General features: G+C 37.1%; 1 protein-coding gene and 1 pseudogene across 10 annotated transcripts in view; both read right to left on the bottom strand.

The window, feature by feature from the left end:
• Window positions 1-16689, bottom strand: part of PALS2 (protein associated with LIN7 2, MAGUK p55 family member) — a 123268-nt gene that overhangs the window by 55633 nt on the left and 50946 nt on the right. The gene's annotated exons all lie outside the window — the stretch shown is intronic.
• On the bottom strand, window positions 2047-4369 carry LOC141573092 (coenzyme Q-binding protein COQ10 homolog B, mitochondrial pseudogene; annotated as a pseudogene).

Below are 16689 nucleotides of genomic sequence, written 5' to 3'. Positions count from 1 at the left end.
TTTGCTGTTTTTGGTTTATATACCATGTATCAGTGAAATCATATGGTTCTCTGCTTTTTCTGTCTGACTTATTTCGCTAAGCATTATAATCTCAAGATCCATCCATGTTGTCACAAATGGTACTATTTCATCTTTTCTTACCGCCGAATAGTATTCCATTGTGTATATATACCACAACTTCTTTATCCATTCATCTATCGAAGGACATTTTGGTTGTTTCCATGTCTTGGCCACCGTAAATAAAGCTGCAATGAACATTGGAGCACACTTGTCTTTATGGATAAATGTTTTCAGATTTTTTGGGTAGATACCTAGGAGAGGGATTGCTGGTAATGTGGTAATTCTACTCATAATTTTTTGAGGAACCTCCACACTGCCTTCCATAGTGGCTGCACCAATCTGCATTCCCACCAACAGTGTATGAGGGTTCCTTTTTCCCCACAGCCTCTCCAACACTTGTTACTATTTGTCTTGTTGATGATAGCCATTCTGACTGGGGTGAGGTGATATCTCATTGTGGTTTTTATTTGCATTTCTCTGATGATTAGTGATGTTGAGCATTTTTTTATATGTCTATTTGCCATTTGTATGTCCTCTTTGGAGAAATGTCTCTTCAGGTCCTCTGCCCATTTTTCAATTGGGTTGTTTGTTTTTTTGTTGTTGAGTTGCATGAGTTCCTTGTATATTTTGGATATTAGCCCCTTATCGGAGGCACTGTTTGCAAAAATCTTCTCCCATTCAGTTGGTGGCCTCTTTATTTTGTCGATGGTTTCTTTGCTGTGCAGAAGCTTTTAAGTTTCATATAGTCCCATTTGTTTATTTTAGCTTTTACTTCCCTTGCCTTTGGAGTCAAATTCATAAAATGCTCTTTGAACCCAAGGTCTATAAGTTTAGTACCTATGTTTTCTTCTTTGCAGTTTATTGTGTCAGGTCTTATGCTTAAGTCTTTGATCCATTTTGAATTAATTTTGGTACATGGTGACAGATAGCAGTCCAGTTTCATTCTTTTGCACGTGGCTTTCCAATTCTCCCAGCACCACTTATTGAAGAGGCCGTCTTTTCTCCATTGCATGTTTTTTGCGTCTTTGTCAAAAATTATCTGTACATATTTATGTGGTTTTATTTCTGGGTTCTCAATTCTATTCCATTGGTCTATGTGTCTGTTTTTCTGCCAATACCATGCTGTTTTGATTATTGTAGCCCTGTAGTGGCAATTTTTATAAAATCAACAGTTAGTGCTTTTCATATGGGACTCTTACAAGTTATTTTCCAAACGTTCCAACAAACTTTTCAGTTCTATCAGTAATTTTTTCAAATGCCCAAATAATTTTCTAACACTATTAGATCTATTCCCTGACTTCTACCACTGAACTCTCTCCCCAAGTAATCTTTTCTTGTACGTTAAATCTAGATAAATTCATCATTATCTAGGTCTCCTACTCTGTATATGTAAAAGAGTGACAATTCTGGAAGTAAAGAGGTGAACAGGAGAAAAATGTGCCCTTAAAGCAAGAAGGTAAACCAGTATTGGGTTAAGATGAAGAAAGACGACAGAAGGAAGACACAAGGAAATAAAGAATACAAACAAAGGCAACTTCATAATTTTGCTTGAGGTCCAATATGTACCTTTAAGTCGGTAGGAAACAATACAATCAATAATCTAGAAGTATTTTCACCCTGTGGCTATAAATTTACTAAGCTCTACTTCTCCTAATTACTTTTTTCTTTCCTTTGACATTCTGTATTTGCCTTTATTTTTATTAACTTTTATTATGTAAATTTAAAAATATACACAATAGGAGACAAAATAATATAATGAACCCAATATTATCAGCTCCAACAATTAGCAACTTATGGCAATCTTATTACGTACCCCTATATACTTCTCATCTTAGGTAACTTTGAAGCAAATCCCAGATATATTTCAGTGTATATGGCTAAAGGATCAGGAGTCTTTTGAAACAGCATAACCAAAATAGTGTTAGCACACCTAACAAAGTAACAATAAGTCCTTAATATCATCAAATATCTACCGTGCTTCCCGAAAATAAGATCGGGTCTTACATTAAGGTTTGCTCCAAAAGACACATTAGGGCTTACGTTCAGGGGACGTCATCCTGAAAAATCATGCTAGGGCTTATTTTCCAGTTGGGTCTTATTTCCGGGGAAATACAGTAGCTGGTGTTCAAATTTCCAGTTGTATTAAAGGTTTTTATTTATTTACTTTTTAAAACAAATTAACTTTATTAAGTTACCACTTCAGTCTTTACATTGATTTATTTACAAAAATATCAGTTTGAAATACATTATTAAAAGTGAGTACACGCAATAAATAGAAAATAGGGATGTATGGTGCTGGAGACATATTAACTAACTTATCTTCATCTGTTGCCCATTATTGTAGACATAATTTGACGCACAATCAGCATTATTGAGTACCTGGGAGAGGATTGCAAACTATAAGAAAAGTAGCTTAAAGCTCTGGACCATTCACACCAAAAAAATATTCATTGTTTATCAGGGAGCTAACCTCACTATTGTATTGAATTATCTACCACTACCCACAAGAACAATTTCAAAATAATAAACGTGCCAGGGAACTTGCATTAACAGAATTTTTAAGTCAACGTTTTTACTGTAAGTATCTGATGATTACTCAAATATCCTAACACATGAGGCAGGTCCTATGACAATAAGTTATAAATAGTCTGAATTTAATAACTTAAACATGATATGGTTAAAATAATACATACTAGGTATCTCAACTTACTAAAAGGTTTAAATTTAGTTTCAGTTTCTGCTCAAAAGAGTGGTGCCAGTGTTCTAGTAATAGTTATGACATCCCATTATTGTAAATATTCTATTGTACACATTACTTTGAATTACACTTGACTGAATTCTATGTATCCATGGTTCCATATTCCACGTGCAAATTTTCAATGGTGCAGATTTACAATCAAAGCTGGGTTGAACAAATGCTTTCTGACTTCTGAAAGCAAATGACAAAGGCACATTTTAAAAGTGAATAAACTGAAGTTACAAGTAGGCGACCAGTCCCAGTTCTTTTTTCCCTTTACGTTTCATGAACTTGATGAAGCATTAATTCCCGAGGTATATGTTTCCGGACCATACATACAGCTTACATACTCTTCTTTCAAAGGCAGCTACCATCTGCTTTACAACTTCATCAAAAAATAATGCGGCAAGCTGAGAGTGTAGAAGTGAGTGAAATTCAAAAGAAACTGAAAAACACACGGTACGAGTTCCTGGGTAACCAGGAAGACTTGGGCTAAAATGCCAAACAGTCTCCAAGTGATTGAAAAGCTTCTCATGGGTACCGAGTGCCTTCCCAAGTGTGGTCTCGCCATGGTTACTACCGAAGAATAGCGCTGCAATATAGAGTGGAAACCCAACTTCTAATCGTATTTTGCCGCATCCAGATCTCTCTGATACTATATCTGATTGTTTGCATAAAGGAAAATGCTTGTACTCCTTCATTCCTGATAGAACTCAGACATTTCCTGCCTAGAGCATCCTATAATTCTCCACTCTGAATATTTTCTTTTGTTAATGGTGCAGCAATTTTGAAGAAAGTTCTTGCATATATCTCCTTAAGCAAAACTGAGGTATGTAGTGGAAGAGTGGGGCTCATCCGTATACCACGACGGGAAGCCAAATGTCTCATGTTCCGCGCAGGCCCCTGAACCAAAATGGGGGCTCCAGCTGCTGCCGCCAACTCGGGACAACATCCCGAGTCCGAGACCACATTTCTCAGGGCCCTCTGACCAACCCAAGCTGCCATGAACATCTCCTGTATTAAAAGATGTATCTTCTACATTGGTTCCTAAGGTGCTTAAATTTTTATAATTGCGCTGAATTAATTAAATGGGAAGAAAAGTGGTGGAGATTGTGAAATATACCCTTGGTTATCCTGAAGATCTTCGTAAGTTGTTTGAGTCTTTATTATATGAAATTTAATTAAAAACTGGTAAGTTTGTCAATATCCCATGTCCTGGAAAGGCAATCTTGAACATTACCAACTTGCCAAACATTCCCAAGCTAGTCTGTACATTTCGGTAGACGTCTAATGCACATACAATAGGCCCCCGCATGGCCAGGTCTGGCTCGGTCTCCCCCGTAAGGAAATGACCGGCGAGCGCCAGGGAACCCGGGCTCACGAGGCAGGCCAAGGGCACGACGGAGCAAGTCCTGCGAGGAAGTCCTGCGCAGGACGGGAGGCCACGACGTCCGCAGGACCTGGCTGTCCCTGGGGAACGCTGTGCTGGCGAAGGTCAAAAGCAACCTGGTATTTGTGCTACTATTTATTTCTGTGAAGAAGCAAATTACGTGCTTTTCAATGAAATCTTGAAGGAGACCTCGTGACCCTGTGGGACACATGCCCTCAAAGACTTGAATGAGGAGGCGGATTCCCGTTCGACTATTAGGTCAAGTAAGAACCCTGGCTCCTCGCGGAGGATGACGCGAGTCTGCGCCAGCTGGGAGCAGGGGACCAGGAACTGCTACACGGATCTGTACCAGGGACGAGCTCTGGGTGCCGTCCGTGCCTCTAAGACCCCGTTTCAAGCCGAAGGCTGGCATCCCCGTCCTTAACGGGCAAGAACTGCTGCTTCTACCTGCTGGATCTTCCAAACGCTAGAACCGCCCGCAAGGGTGTGTGCCGGGAGCTCACTCACGCCGGCTGGACGGCGGACAGCCGCTGTGGGACACGCGCCCGGACCAGGGGGCGCTGCGGGAGCCGGCCACTGGGGGCCACGCGCGAAGTGGGCGGCCTCCGCGACAGTGCCAGTCGGCGGCCGCAGACTAAGCCAGTCTCCTGACGTCTCCCCAGCAGGCTTCGGGTAACATACCTCCCCTCCAGTCAGAAGAGCAAACTTTCCCAGCACCTCCTGGCACTGAGGAGCTTCAGGACAACTGCTGACTGCACGGGGGAGAGCCGTGACGAGCTGCAGGGCTCTCGCTGAGCACTGAGCCCCAGGCCCGCAGTGCGCTTGCCGTGCAGCCCCGGGGCGTCCCGCTCCGTAGGTCCCGGCCGCACCGGCCAAGGCCCCAGAGTCCAGTCTGAGAGCTCACACTACAGTCTCATCCCCAGGCCTTTCTCAGGGACAGTTTCACATAAAGTCTGCTAAGACTATTTCTCCCTGGTAGCACTTTTCTTTGGAGTTGAATTCAGATGTTATTCTTAATGTTCTTGTCAAGGCTTCTTTAAAAATCCTCACTTGGTTTTGGTCATAGTTCACCTGGCCTGCTCCCGGCTGTTTAATCCCAAAGGTGCGAGCTAGGGTGAAGAGACTTGGTGTCTTCCATCTCCTGTCCTTTGTACGTGGCTGAATGGGAATTGTTTGGGTTTGGGGCCTCGCAGAGCTGACGGGTGGGAGGACAGCGGGACTGGTGGGAAGGCTGGGTGAGGCGGTGGGTGTACGCGCAACCCCCTACCCTGCTGCCCCCATTAAACTAGGACGTTAACACACGAACACAATTTCCCTGCTATGCAAGGATCTGTCCTAACACTTTCATTCCTCACTCTGTTGTGAATAAAATGATAATGTTCTGACCCCTGGCATATCCCATTCCCCCTCTTTTATTGGGATGCAGTGGGACAGTATGAAGGAAGCGGTCCCCCAACAAGTCGATCCACTGGTCTGACTTTATAAATTAGTTATCTAATAACATAAACTACTAAAAAAATACAATTCTTTTTAACCAAATTACCCTAAACATGTGAAGAAAACAAAGAAAATATGTAAGACATGAGAGAGAATTAACCACATAAAATATTAAAACATAATTTAAATCTACAATAATTACTCAGACATGGAGAACCACAAGGCAACTCCAGTGTATGTAAAAGCTTAATATATGAAATAGGAAGCTCTCTGCACTGAGAACTTTGCAAAGTTGGGTAGGAGCCAGAGAAGCAGGGAAGTGTCCTGATTTACTCCAAGATTCTGGGAAGAAAGGAAAGTCCCCAAACTCAGAAGGTAAATTTTTAGCAAGGTCCACTCCCCTGTCATAATCACTAGAGAATGGACCCCTTTAATTAGAAGCCAGATTCAATGATATATAAATTGGATTCTTATTTGAGCTAGAGAAAAATTAATATATTTAATCTAGATACTTCAGTTACAAATATGAACAAATCAAGAAATCACAAAACACTTGTAAAAAGGAGCAGGATGAATGTGACTAACCAAATTCAACAACCAGAAACATTAGCCGCCAAAGAAACAGAATTACTTTGGGGTCAGGTGGGGGAAGAAAAAAAAGAGCAAAAGAGATTTAAAGAAAAAAAGGATTAAATTGTAATGGGCAGGAAGATCAAACTGAAGAATTCTCCCACTAGAAAAGAGTAATAAGAGGGAAACTATGAGAAAACTACTGTGGATCATGAAAAAATAAAATTTACACACTAAAATTGACATGGTAACGCGAAATTCAGAAATTGGGGGAAAAAAAAAACAATAAAAGAGAAAGCAGAAATCAACTAAAAAAATCATAGATTCGATCAATAAGCTAGCTTTTTCAAAAGACCAGTAAAAGACAAATATTTGCCTAGTCTGATTAAGAAAAGAGAAGACACAAGTAACATTAGGAATACAATGAGAAAATAACTGCAGGCATAAAGAAGATTTAAAAAGGGAATACAATGAACAATTTTATTTTAAAATCCAGACAAATAGAGATTTTCTCAGAAAATGTCAATTACTAAAGTTTAGGAGAAAGAGGTAAAAATGGAAATAGTTCACAATAGAAGAAATTGAAAAGGTTTTCAAAGATCTACCCTTTTATAAAGACATTAGTCCTGAACAGATTTAAGAATATATTCTATCAAGCCTTCAAGAAAGATAATTTATGTTTTTAAAATAAAACAGAAAAGACCAAAAGACGTCTATGTGGATTTCAAAATTCAATTTAAAAAGAAAATTATATACTAAACTCACTTATGAGCATATATGCAAATATCTTAAACATACCAGCAAACTGAATCTAACAATGTCTTTAAAAATAACAATTAATAGCCAAGTACAGTTTATCCTAGTAATGTAAAGATGGTTTAACATAAAGAAATATGTAATGTAATTTTATATGTTTTCACAGTATAAGAAAAAACCCCACAATCGTCTCAATGCTTCAAATAAACCAAATAAAATTCAAACCCAGTCCTAAGGGAAAATCTTACCATAGTAAGAATAGAAGGAAACCAGTCATTTTATACCAGAATCTATATGAAGTATCATAGTTAATGGAGAATGTTAGAAGCTTTACCATAAAGTCGGGGACAAGATAAGAATGCCCACTAACATCACTACTTTTCAAACCTATATTGATAATTTTAATCAATTAGTAGTAAGACTTGACATTTTTAAAAACTATCGATAACTATCTACTTAGAAAAGTCTCAGTTGAAAATTATTAAAGTTACAAGAATTTGGTTAAGTGACTAAATATACGAGCAATATAGAAAAATCAAAAGTTTTCCTAAATAAGGGTAATAACCAATTAGAAAACATCACTGGGGGAAAAGGAGATCCCATTCACAACAGCAACAAAATCTACAAATAAGGAATAAGGCTAAAATAAAAATGTTCAGATATGAGAAAATTTATAAAATATACCAAAGGATATTAAAAAAAAATAAATGAAGAGATCATGTTGGAGTAAGACATTTTAACACTATAAAAATGTCAACTGTCTCCAAATCACTTTTTTAAAAAAAGGAATAAATACTAATAGAAATCGCAACAGGATTTTTTGGTAAAGTTATTAATAAAATTATGTAAAACAAAAAATATATAAAACTAGCCAATAAATTTAGAAAAAAAGCATAAATATAAAGGGGGTACCTGTACTATCACGAATAAAACACTATCAATTAAAATGGTGCAACATTGACACAGCAACAGACAAATCTTGAAACAGTACCGTAGCTAAATAGGATTTAATATATTCTAAAGGTTCCATTTCCAATCAGTGACAGTAAGGTCCAACTAAATGTGTTAGATTTCCCTTCAGAATCTCTATTAAAACAGCAGCAAAGTATTAATAAAGGTTAAAAAACAAACAAACAAAAAAACACCCTACTACGAGAACAAGGAGAATGGCTAAAGAGAAAAAAAATGGACCAAAAAAATAGCAAAAATATTCAAAAGTCTGAAATAGGAAGAGAAACTAACTTAGAGCATAATCTACTGCAAAGGAAGCAGAAGATTCTACCTGCTAAAATGTTAGTGGAATCCAACAATTTCCTTCCATCACCACCCTCATGAATCCTAGCCAAAACAATTTCTCACCCAGACAACCACAAAAGCCACACACAAACACACAATTATTGAAATAGAAATTCATGGCCTGTAAGCCTTTTACTACATTGCTAGACTCAACCTGCACCCCTTTTTGTAACTTTAGTCATACCCGTCTTTCCCTTGTCCTGATGCGAAGTCCTCCGACCACTTCCTACCACATACGCATAACCACCTTTGTGTACTTAATTCACACACATCCTTCAGGAGCAGAATATCGATGTCTCTGGCTGACTCAATCAGGATGAAGGCTCCCAATATACTGGTGGTGCCAAAAAAGTGTACACACATGAATTGTATTCATCTTGTGTTATCGGTATATATTCAGTATTACAATTTTAATACAGTTTTTTCATTTCTTAAAATGTGTATACATGTTTTGGCACCTTTTGTATATTTTCATAATATTCTATACTTTATAACTCTGACAAGCCTATAATTAAATATTTTGGTAATTATTTAATGTATAATTTTTTTTTCTAAATCTAACTCTGATGGGCACAGAAATCATACCTGTCTTGTTCATAACCCATATTCCCACCTAGCCCAAGGTCTGGTACAGACATCACAAGTTCTCAACAATACAGGTCCAGTCACAAAAACGTAACATTGTTCGGTTACCAAAATCAAGAATAGTTTATTTAATTTATTGTAAATAGTTTATTTAGATATTGTTATTTGTAAATAAAATATCTCTAATACTTGAAATCAGCAAAATGTGGTATAGTTTACAAAGCAGTAATCTTCAAGTTATCAACTTTCCACAAATTGTACAACAAGCCAAAAAGAAGGCAGTGGTATCTTTCAATGTTTAACCCACTAAAATGGCGAACTTTCACAGTAATACTTCTTACATATAAATATATTTCTAACTTTCTAGTTCAGTATGGAAGGCAAATTTAATGAGTATTTACCCACCTATCTTCTGTTCCAAAAGTCTTATGGAATTGCTTTACAGAAGCATTTCTACCCACTTTTAGAAATGTAAGTAATTAAATAAATTACTCTTAATAAATTATGACTAGAGCCTATTTTAATATTAAAAATTCTTTTGTGACCACATTTGATATAGCATAGTAAAGCGCCTGGATTCTGCCACTTAACATTTGGTGGTATATTCACCCCCACTCAGTCCAACAAACTGAATTCCCCATTGAAAATATGATAGGTAAATTAAGTTTTCTTAAGATGATAAAAATTACTCCTGCTCTTACATTTCATAGATAAAATAACAATTATTTCACTAGAAAAATGCAGCATAATTTACAGAGTATAGGAAATAAGAAACAAAATCTCATTCTGTCTGCATTTGGAAAGATTTAAGTATAATTTTAAAGGAGGTACCTAAAAGTCATTTGGTACTTCTAATGTATTTGCAATAGAGCAGCAGGATTCTTTTTAAAAATACCTTTCCATGAAATGATACAGAAAAATACCTACTGAAATGTGGATCGAGTCAGGTTTCTTTAAGGTTAAATTTTGACACTATTTCACAAAACTGATTTGATCAAGACAGATGGGCAAGTAGGGAGACACCAGTGGAAATAACCAAACTGAGCTCATCTTACTGAAAATCTTGAATGCATGATCCGTATTTAGAGCCTTAAAACAAAATGTGAAGCTGTATTTCCCAAAGCATTCCTAAAGCAAGTCTAAGCGTGGAGTCAACAAAAGGGCAGGCACACTGGAGAGGCAGCCCTTCCGGGGCAATTAAGGAACCCCATTCACAAGAGCCACTTTTTGACTGAAACACCACAAATTTCTTTCCAGAGACAGTGGGTGTTTGTTTTGCGTGGGAAAGGTTCCTAACATAGATGGTGGGGCCTAAACAAAGGAGTGCAGAGGCTGAAGTAAATCTGTTTCTTCAAAACAGACACTATAGTGGGCGGGGGGTAAAGGAAAGGAGACTATAAGAGAGTGAACACACTAACTAAAGCAATGTTTCTAAAATAGAAAACTATTGGCATTTGGGGAGCAAAAATTTGTTTTTGCACAGGATTGTTCTCCACCAAAATGCCCATAGTGTTCCACAGTTATTATGACACTCCCTCCCCCCAGAAACCCCTTACCACATTTCCTAACACTCTAGGGGTGGTACCACCTCCTCCCCTTCTGTTCTTCCAACTTAAAGCATTAAACTGATATTAATACAGTCTATCACCAGGGTAAATTCCTCCTTCTTAATTTAGCTATTTTGAGGGGGTTCCCAGCTTGCTCACCAGCTCTTTGCCCACAAATCTGAAGGAAAACCCTGCTTGAAAACAGGTTCACCATTTACTCAGTGCCTACTGGTTCCCTCCCATTCGAGGTGGGGGGAGACGGCATACAAAACTACAGAGGAAATCCTCACCAGATATATACTCTGGATTAACCAACCTACTCCTTCATTTATAAATATAAACCAACCATTCGAGATCACCAGACACTTGAAGAAAATATCAGTGACTGTGGACATAGCTGAACAAACTAAACTGGGGGTGAGGGGACAGATGGTGCTGAAAACAGAACTTAAAAAATTTACTTTTATTAGCATTCCCAGAGATATGTGAGAAGCTATTGCCACTGAGAGGGAGAAAATGGAGCAACCCGAGAATAAGAAAAACTTCTTGGCAATTAAATATATTATCGTCTATTAAAAAAAAAAGTCAAGCCACAAAGAGATAAAATAAGGTTGAAACTGCTCATCAGGAAAATCAAGTAAAAGTAAACTCCCAAATGCAGAACAAAAAAATGAAAAATATGAGAAAACTGAAAACATATAGGCCAAATCTAACAGTGCCTACCAGGAGTTTCATAAGACAAGGTCAGAGACAAGATGGGGAGGAAAGAGTTGTAGTAATAATAAAAGAAAATGTCCCTGAGTTTTAAACACAAACAGAACTTCAGAATAAAAGGCTTCCCAAGTGCAGAGCAGATTGAATGAAAAAGACCCAGATCTGGACACATCTAAATGAAACTTCAAAATGCTGAGGACTAAAAGGGGAGAAAATGGAGGTTTCCAGAAAGAAAAGAGTTATGCAAAAGGAATAATAATCAGGGCAGTCGGCTTGCTCAATGGTTAGAGCGCAATACTCATAACACCAAGGTTGCTGGTTCGAGTCCCACATGGGCCAGTGAGCTGTGCCCTCCACTAGATTCAAAAACAATGACTTGACTTGGAGCTGAGCTGCGCCCTCCACAACTAGACTGAAAACAACTTGACTTGGAGCTGATGGGTCCTGGAAAAACACACTGTTTCCAATATTCCCCTATTAAAAAAAGAATTGGAAAAAAAAGGAACAATAATGAGACTTCTATACCATTATTTATTGGTAATATTGAATACCAGAAGATACTGGAGTAAAAATGTCACGTGAGATAAAAAAACTTTACATGTTATTTTTAAAAAGTCATTATACCTCACACACTTATATACATACTAATATGTGCATATGTGCACATATGTAGGATAAGAAAATCTAACAATATTGAAATATTTATCTCCTCCTCCAAAGACATTTCCTTTCTGGCCTTTCAGACAAAATTTTTGCCTGCATTTGAATATATTATTTTTAATTACATGCATGTGATTGTTTTATTAATAAAATAACCTGGTGATCTTTCCATATTAGAGCTCATTCTTTTCAATATATCTAATACTTTATAATATGGATGCACCAAAATTTATTTAGTCTGTCCTCTATTTTTTGCAGTTATAATCAGGGTTACAATCAGAATCTATGTATTTATATATACACACATACATATTTATGTATGTATCATTAGTAAGTAAATACTAAGAGTAGAATTGCTAGATCAAAGGATATGGTTTTTCAATTGACAGATATCAAATTGTCCTTTAATCAGGTTATATCAAGTACATTTCCATCAAAAGGTCCTCATTTTGTTATAATAAGTTGCCTCATAAAGATGTATCATAAATGCTGAGAACATGTGCAGCAAAAGGACTGAAATAGTGAGAACTGAATTCTAATTTCATTTTTTCCAATATAGCACTTTAAAAAAAATCTAACCACACATTTATTTCCTTATCTCTAAATTAAAAATGACACTGATACAACTCATAAAGTTATACAATAAAATTAAATGACTAATCTATTAAAAATATATAAATGCTAAATATTCTGTTTCATCTAATATTCTACAACTCATAATCTCTTCAGCCATTTCTCTTGTGACTACTGCTAATTCGGTATCAATGAAAAATGAATCTCATTAACAGGAATTTAATTACAATTTTTTAACTTGAAAACATTGTTTTTAAAAAAATTAAAATGGTTGGGTTTTTCTAATTTAATCACCTTAACTGACTGCTTTGCACCTTGTCATCTTATGATGACAAATTTAATTCAGAAAGGAAAAGTAAATTACCATTTTTTGGTGAACTTATCGATATTCCTATTATAAACCAAGTGCCTTGCAAAAGCAGTTAGTGTAAATTTCTGGGAATCTTCTTAGAAACAATTTTCTATCACATGCAATGTTTTCAGAAAGAAGTCTTCTCAAAAAGGGGGGGAGGGGTACAGGTTCTGAATTCTGGATTGACAATCCCCCTCCCCTTTACCCCCAACATATTTCAAACATTGTCTTACTTCCTTCTGGCTACTATAGTCTCTCATGAGAAATACACAGTCATTCAAATAGTCATTAATGGTTTTTTTTGTTTGTTTGTTTTTCAGTATTTTTTTCTTTGTCTTTTTATCAACAGTTTGATTATGATGTGCCTGGGCATGAATTTCATTGGGCTTCTCATTCCATTTAAGGTTCACCAAACCTCTTGCAGCTATAGGTTTATGTTTTTCATTAAACTTGGGAAGTTTTCAGCCAGTATTTCTTCAAATATTTTTTTTTTTTTCTGCACCATATTCTTTCTGCTTTATTTCTGGGTGCAAGAAAATGAAACAAAATGTTAAACCTTCCGGTGTTGTCCCATAGGTCTCTGAAGTTCTGCTCATCATTTTTTCAACTTTTTTCTCTCTGTTGTTCAATTTGCATGAATTTTTATTGATCTACCTTCAAGTTCATAGACGCTTTCTTTGTTATCTCCATTCCACTACTGTTCTTGTACAATGAGTTTCTTACTTGTTATTGTATTTTTCAATTCCAAATTTTCCACTTGATTTTTCTTCTTCTATTTCTGAAACATTCATTTCAAGAGAGCTCACCCTTACTTCTTATAGCATATTTATAATAGCTACTTCAAATCTTTCTCAGATGATTCCCACATCTGTATCATCTCACTGCTGTATCTGTTATTTTTGCCTATGTGAGCTGTGATCTTCCTGGTTCTTCATATGCCAAGCAATTTTGGATTGTATGCTGTACATTTTTAATATTATGTTTTGAAAGCCTGTGTCTTGTTGAAATCTTATGAAAAGTGTTTCTATTTCTGTTTTACCAAGCAACTGACTAAGTTGAGTTCAGCCCTCAAATTCTGATATCCTGAGGTACCAATGTCATTTTAGTTTAGTCTTTCATGTTTATCTGTAACGCACCATTTATGAACTTCAGGTTTCATTTCCCTTGGGTAAATACCTACAAGTGGGATTGCTGGGTGATACAACAATTATATGCTTAACTTTATAAGAAACTGCTAAACTGTTCAAAACTTCCCCCATATTACTTGGATCTGTCCCACATGCACTGCACACTAGCCAGTCTGGGGTTTAGGTGGTGTTCTATCAGTATTTCACGCTCTTCAGGGTTAGATCCACAGATGCACAGCTCCCGGGTGCACCCAGCAGGGCATAAATAACTTTAAGTAGAGTCTCTTTCCAGACCTCCTCTTCTCTGTAATCTGTCCAGTACTTCTGGTTCTCTGGGATTCACCAATCCTCCAGCCAGAAATCTCAGGCTTTGTTTAGCCCGCTCTGCTGTATCCTTCCGACAACTGTGCTCGTGACCCGGTGCAGATGGACAGAGAACACAGAAAGAAAAAAATAACAGGGACCACAACTCCTCCAACTGAAGAGGAAGGTTTTTTCCTTCGGAGTTTTAGTTAGGCTCCTCTTGACTACTGTAGCTGCTTCAACACTGTGGCTAAAGGATTTCCTGGAGGCTGGAGTGCAAGAAAACTCAGAAAATAAAAAAAGAGGAATTCTGGCACTCGTGCTGAGCATCTTGCTCTTTAAGATAGAACTAGAGGGTTTCTGGAGTTTTCTCTGTTCATTCTGATTCCCACTTTTGGCTTTTAGGCTGGATCAGGGGATACAAAAAAAAAAAAAAAAAAGGTAAACTCACCCACGATTCAGTGGTACTTGCTTGTCTTCTCCAACGTGCCTGCTACTTTTCAGTCTACAAATAGCTACTCCTGTTTTCTGTCCAGTTTTTAGCTGTATTCAGTGAGAGAGAAAGTGTAGTACACTAGACCATTTTACGGAACCTTTTGTAAATTCTATTTTCCACCAAATTTGAGATAGTTTGGTGCCATTATGCCTTCAAATATTTTTTCTGTCGTTTTTCTCTCTTTCCTTTCTGTCTGGAACTTTCATTACATGTATGTTACAATGCTTGACACTGCCCACAGTTCTCTGAGGCTCTGCTTACTTTTCTTAACATTTTTTTCTCCGTCTTCTTTGGACTGAATACTTTTTACTGATCTTCACATTTCCATTGCTACCTCAAATCTGCTGCTGAACCTATCCAATGAATTTCACTTCAATTACTGTACTTTTCAAGTCTAAAATTTCTATTTGGCTCTTCTTTTCTGTTTCTCTTCTGAGATTTTCAATTTGTTGAGTGTTGTGAGCCCTTCCTTTAATTATTTGAACATATTTATAACAATGTGAAGTCTTTGTTAAATCCAGCATCAAGCCCAGTCAGTTTCCATTAATTCTTTTTCCTGATTGTGGATCACACTTTCTGGTATTAGTTTTTTCTTTTTTTCTCTTTTTTTTTCATGTCCATCTTTTGTTGAAAACCAAACCTTTAATATAGTATAGTAACTCTGGATTCATTTTTTTTTTTTCATAGTTGTTGGGTCTTTTTTAGTAATTCATCTGAACTTAAATTACAGAATCTGTTTCCCTCCATGGTATGCAGTTGGTACATCTCTGCTCAGTTTAATTCTTATCTTTATGTTGCAGCCTGGCTTCCTAGGGGTTGTGCGTATGTCTGTACAACTTAATCATCAGCCAATGACTTGGGCAAAGGTTGTGCTTAAACATCTCAAGTCTGTGAGACTTCTCCCCTCTGCCAGATGATTTGTGTATAGAGATTGGGGAATATATTCAAAGTTGCAGCCAGTTCTCCAGTCTCCCTCGTTTTGAACTCTTGCCAGGCTCTCATCAACCAGAGCTGTGTGGAAAGCTTATCACAGCCCTTCTATGGGTCTCACATTTCTAGGATTTCCCTATTAAATTTCACTGGTCCATGGCTTACCCCAAACTAGATCCACAACCTTGAGTGAGCATGGTAGCAGGTTTTTCCCATCTGTTTCCAACCAAATCTATCACTTCACCAGCAAAGCCACAGGTTTTTGTGTCCCCCACTCACTCCCTTTCCTGAATCAAGTCATTCCCCAACTCTTTGGCAGCAAAGCTGCTGGTTTTCTCTGCCAGACCCAAGCTGATAAAGCTTCAGTTCTCACCAGCCAAGCAAGGGGGTTGGGGATGGGGTGGGGGGCTGCTGGAAAGAGCCCGGAAGGAAGGCCACAGAATCACACTGCTCTCACCTAAAGCCCTAACAGTTTTGCAAGATCATTTTTTTTAACTGCCTTTGGTCAATTTCCAGTACCCCTAAATGGATGTTTTCAACAATTTTGTCCAGTTTTGTATTTACTTTTTGCAAAGGGGAAATGCCAGACTCTGAAAGCCACCATCCAGAATTCAAGTAATGTTTTTAATGAAAGATTTTCAAAGTTTTAACTGCACTAAGTCTTGACTGTCACAACTTATTATCAAGTGAAAGATCATCATGTAAATTGGTAATACTGCTTCTAACGAGACAATTTTTAGATGCTCATTGTGACATTACTGGAAAATATGGGGGAAAAAAACCCCAAAACATTCTCAATGGCCCTTGGCAGGATCATGGTGAAATGCCCATTCTATGAGTAAACTGCAACAGTTAAAAAAACAAAGTGGTTTTATATGTTCTAACATGAAAAAAAACTCCAAAACTCATTTTCCTGTGGAAAACAGAAAGTGTCATAAAGATAATACTGTGTTATATTTACAGAAATGTTGTATTTTCCACAGGTACAAATATATTAAGATAGAGGAACAGGTCTTGAAAGATAAAGCAAAGTGTAATAGGTATTACCCCTGAGGAAGGAGCAGAGATTGAAAGAGGGCTAGTAAAAAATGTCTACCTGGTAATATTTTTAAATTGCTAGAAAATTAATATATTTATGTATATACCTCTATATATT

The sequence above is a fragment of the Rhinolophus sinicus genome, linkage group LG09 (assembly GCF_036562045.2).
Source record: "Rhinolophus sinicus isolate RSC01 linkage group LG09, ASM3656204v1, whole genome shotgun sequence".
NCBI classification, from domain to species: Eukaryota; Metazoa; Chordata; class Mammalia; order Chiroptera; family Rhinolophidae; genus Rhinolophus; species Rhinolophus sinicus.
This window is presented reverse-complemented; position numbering and strand designations above follow the sequence as displayed.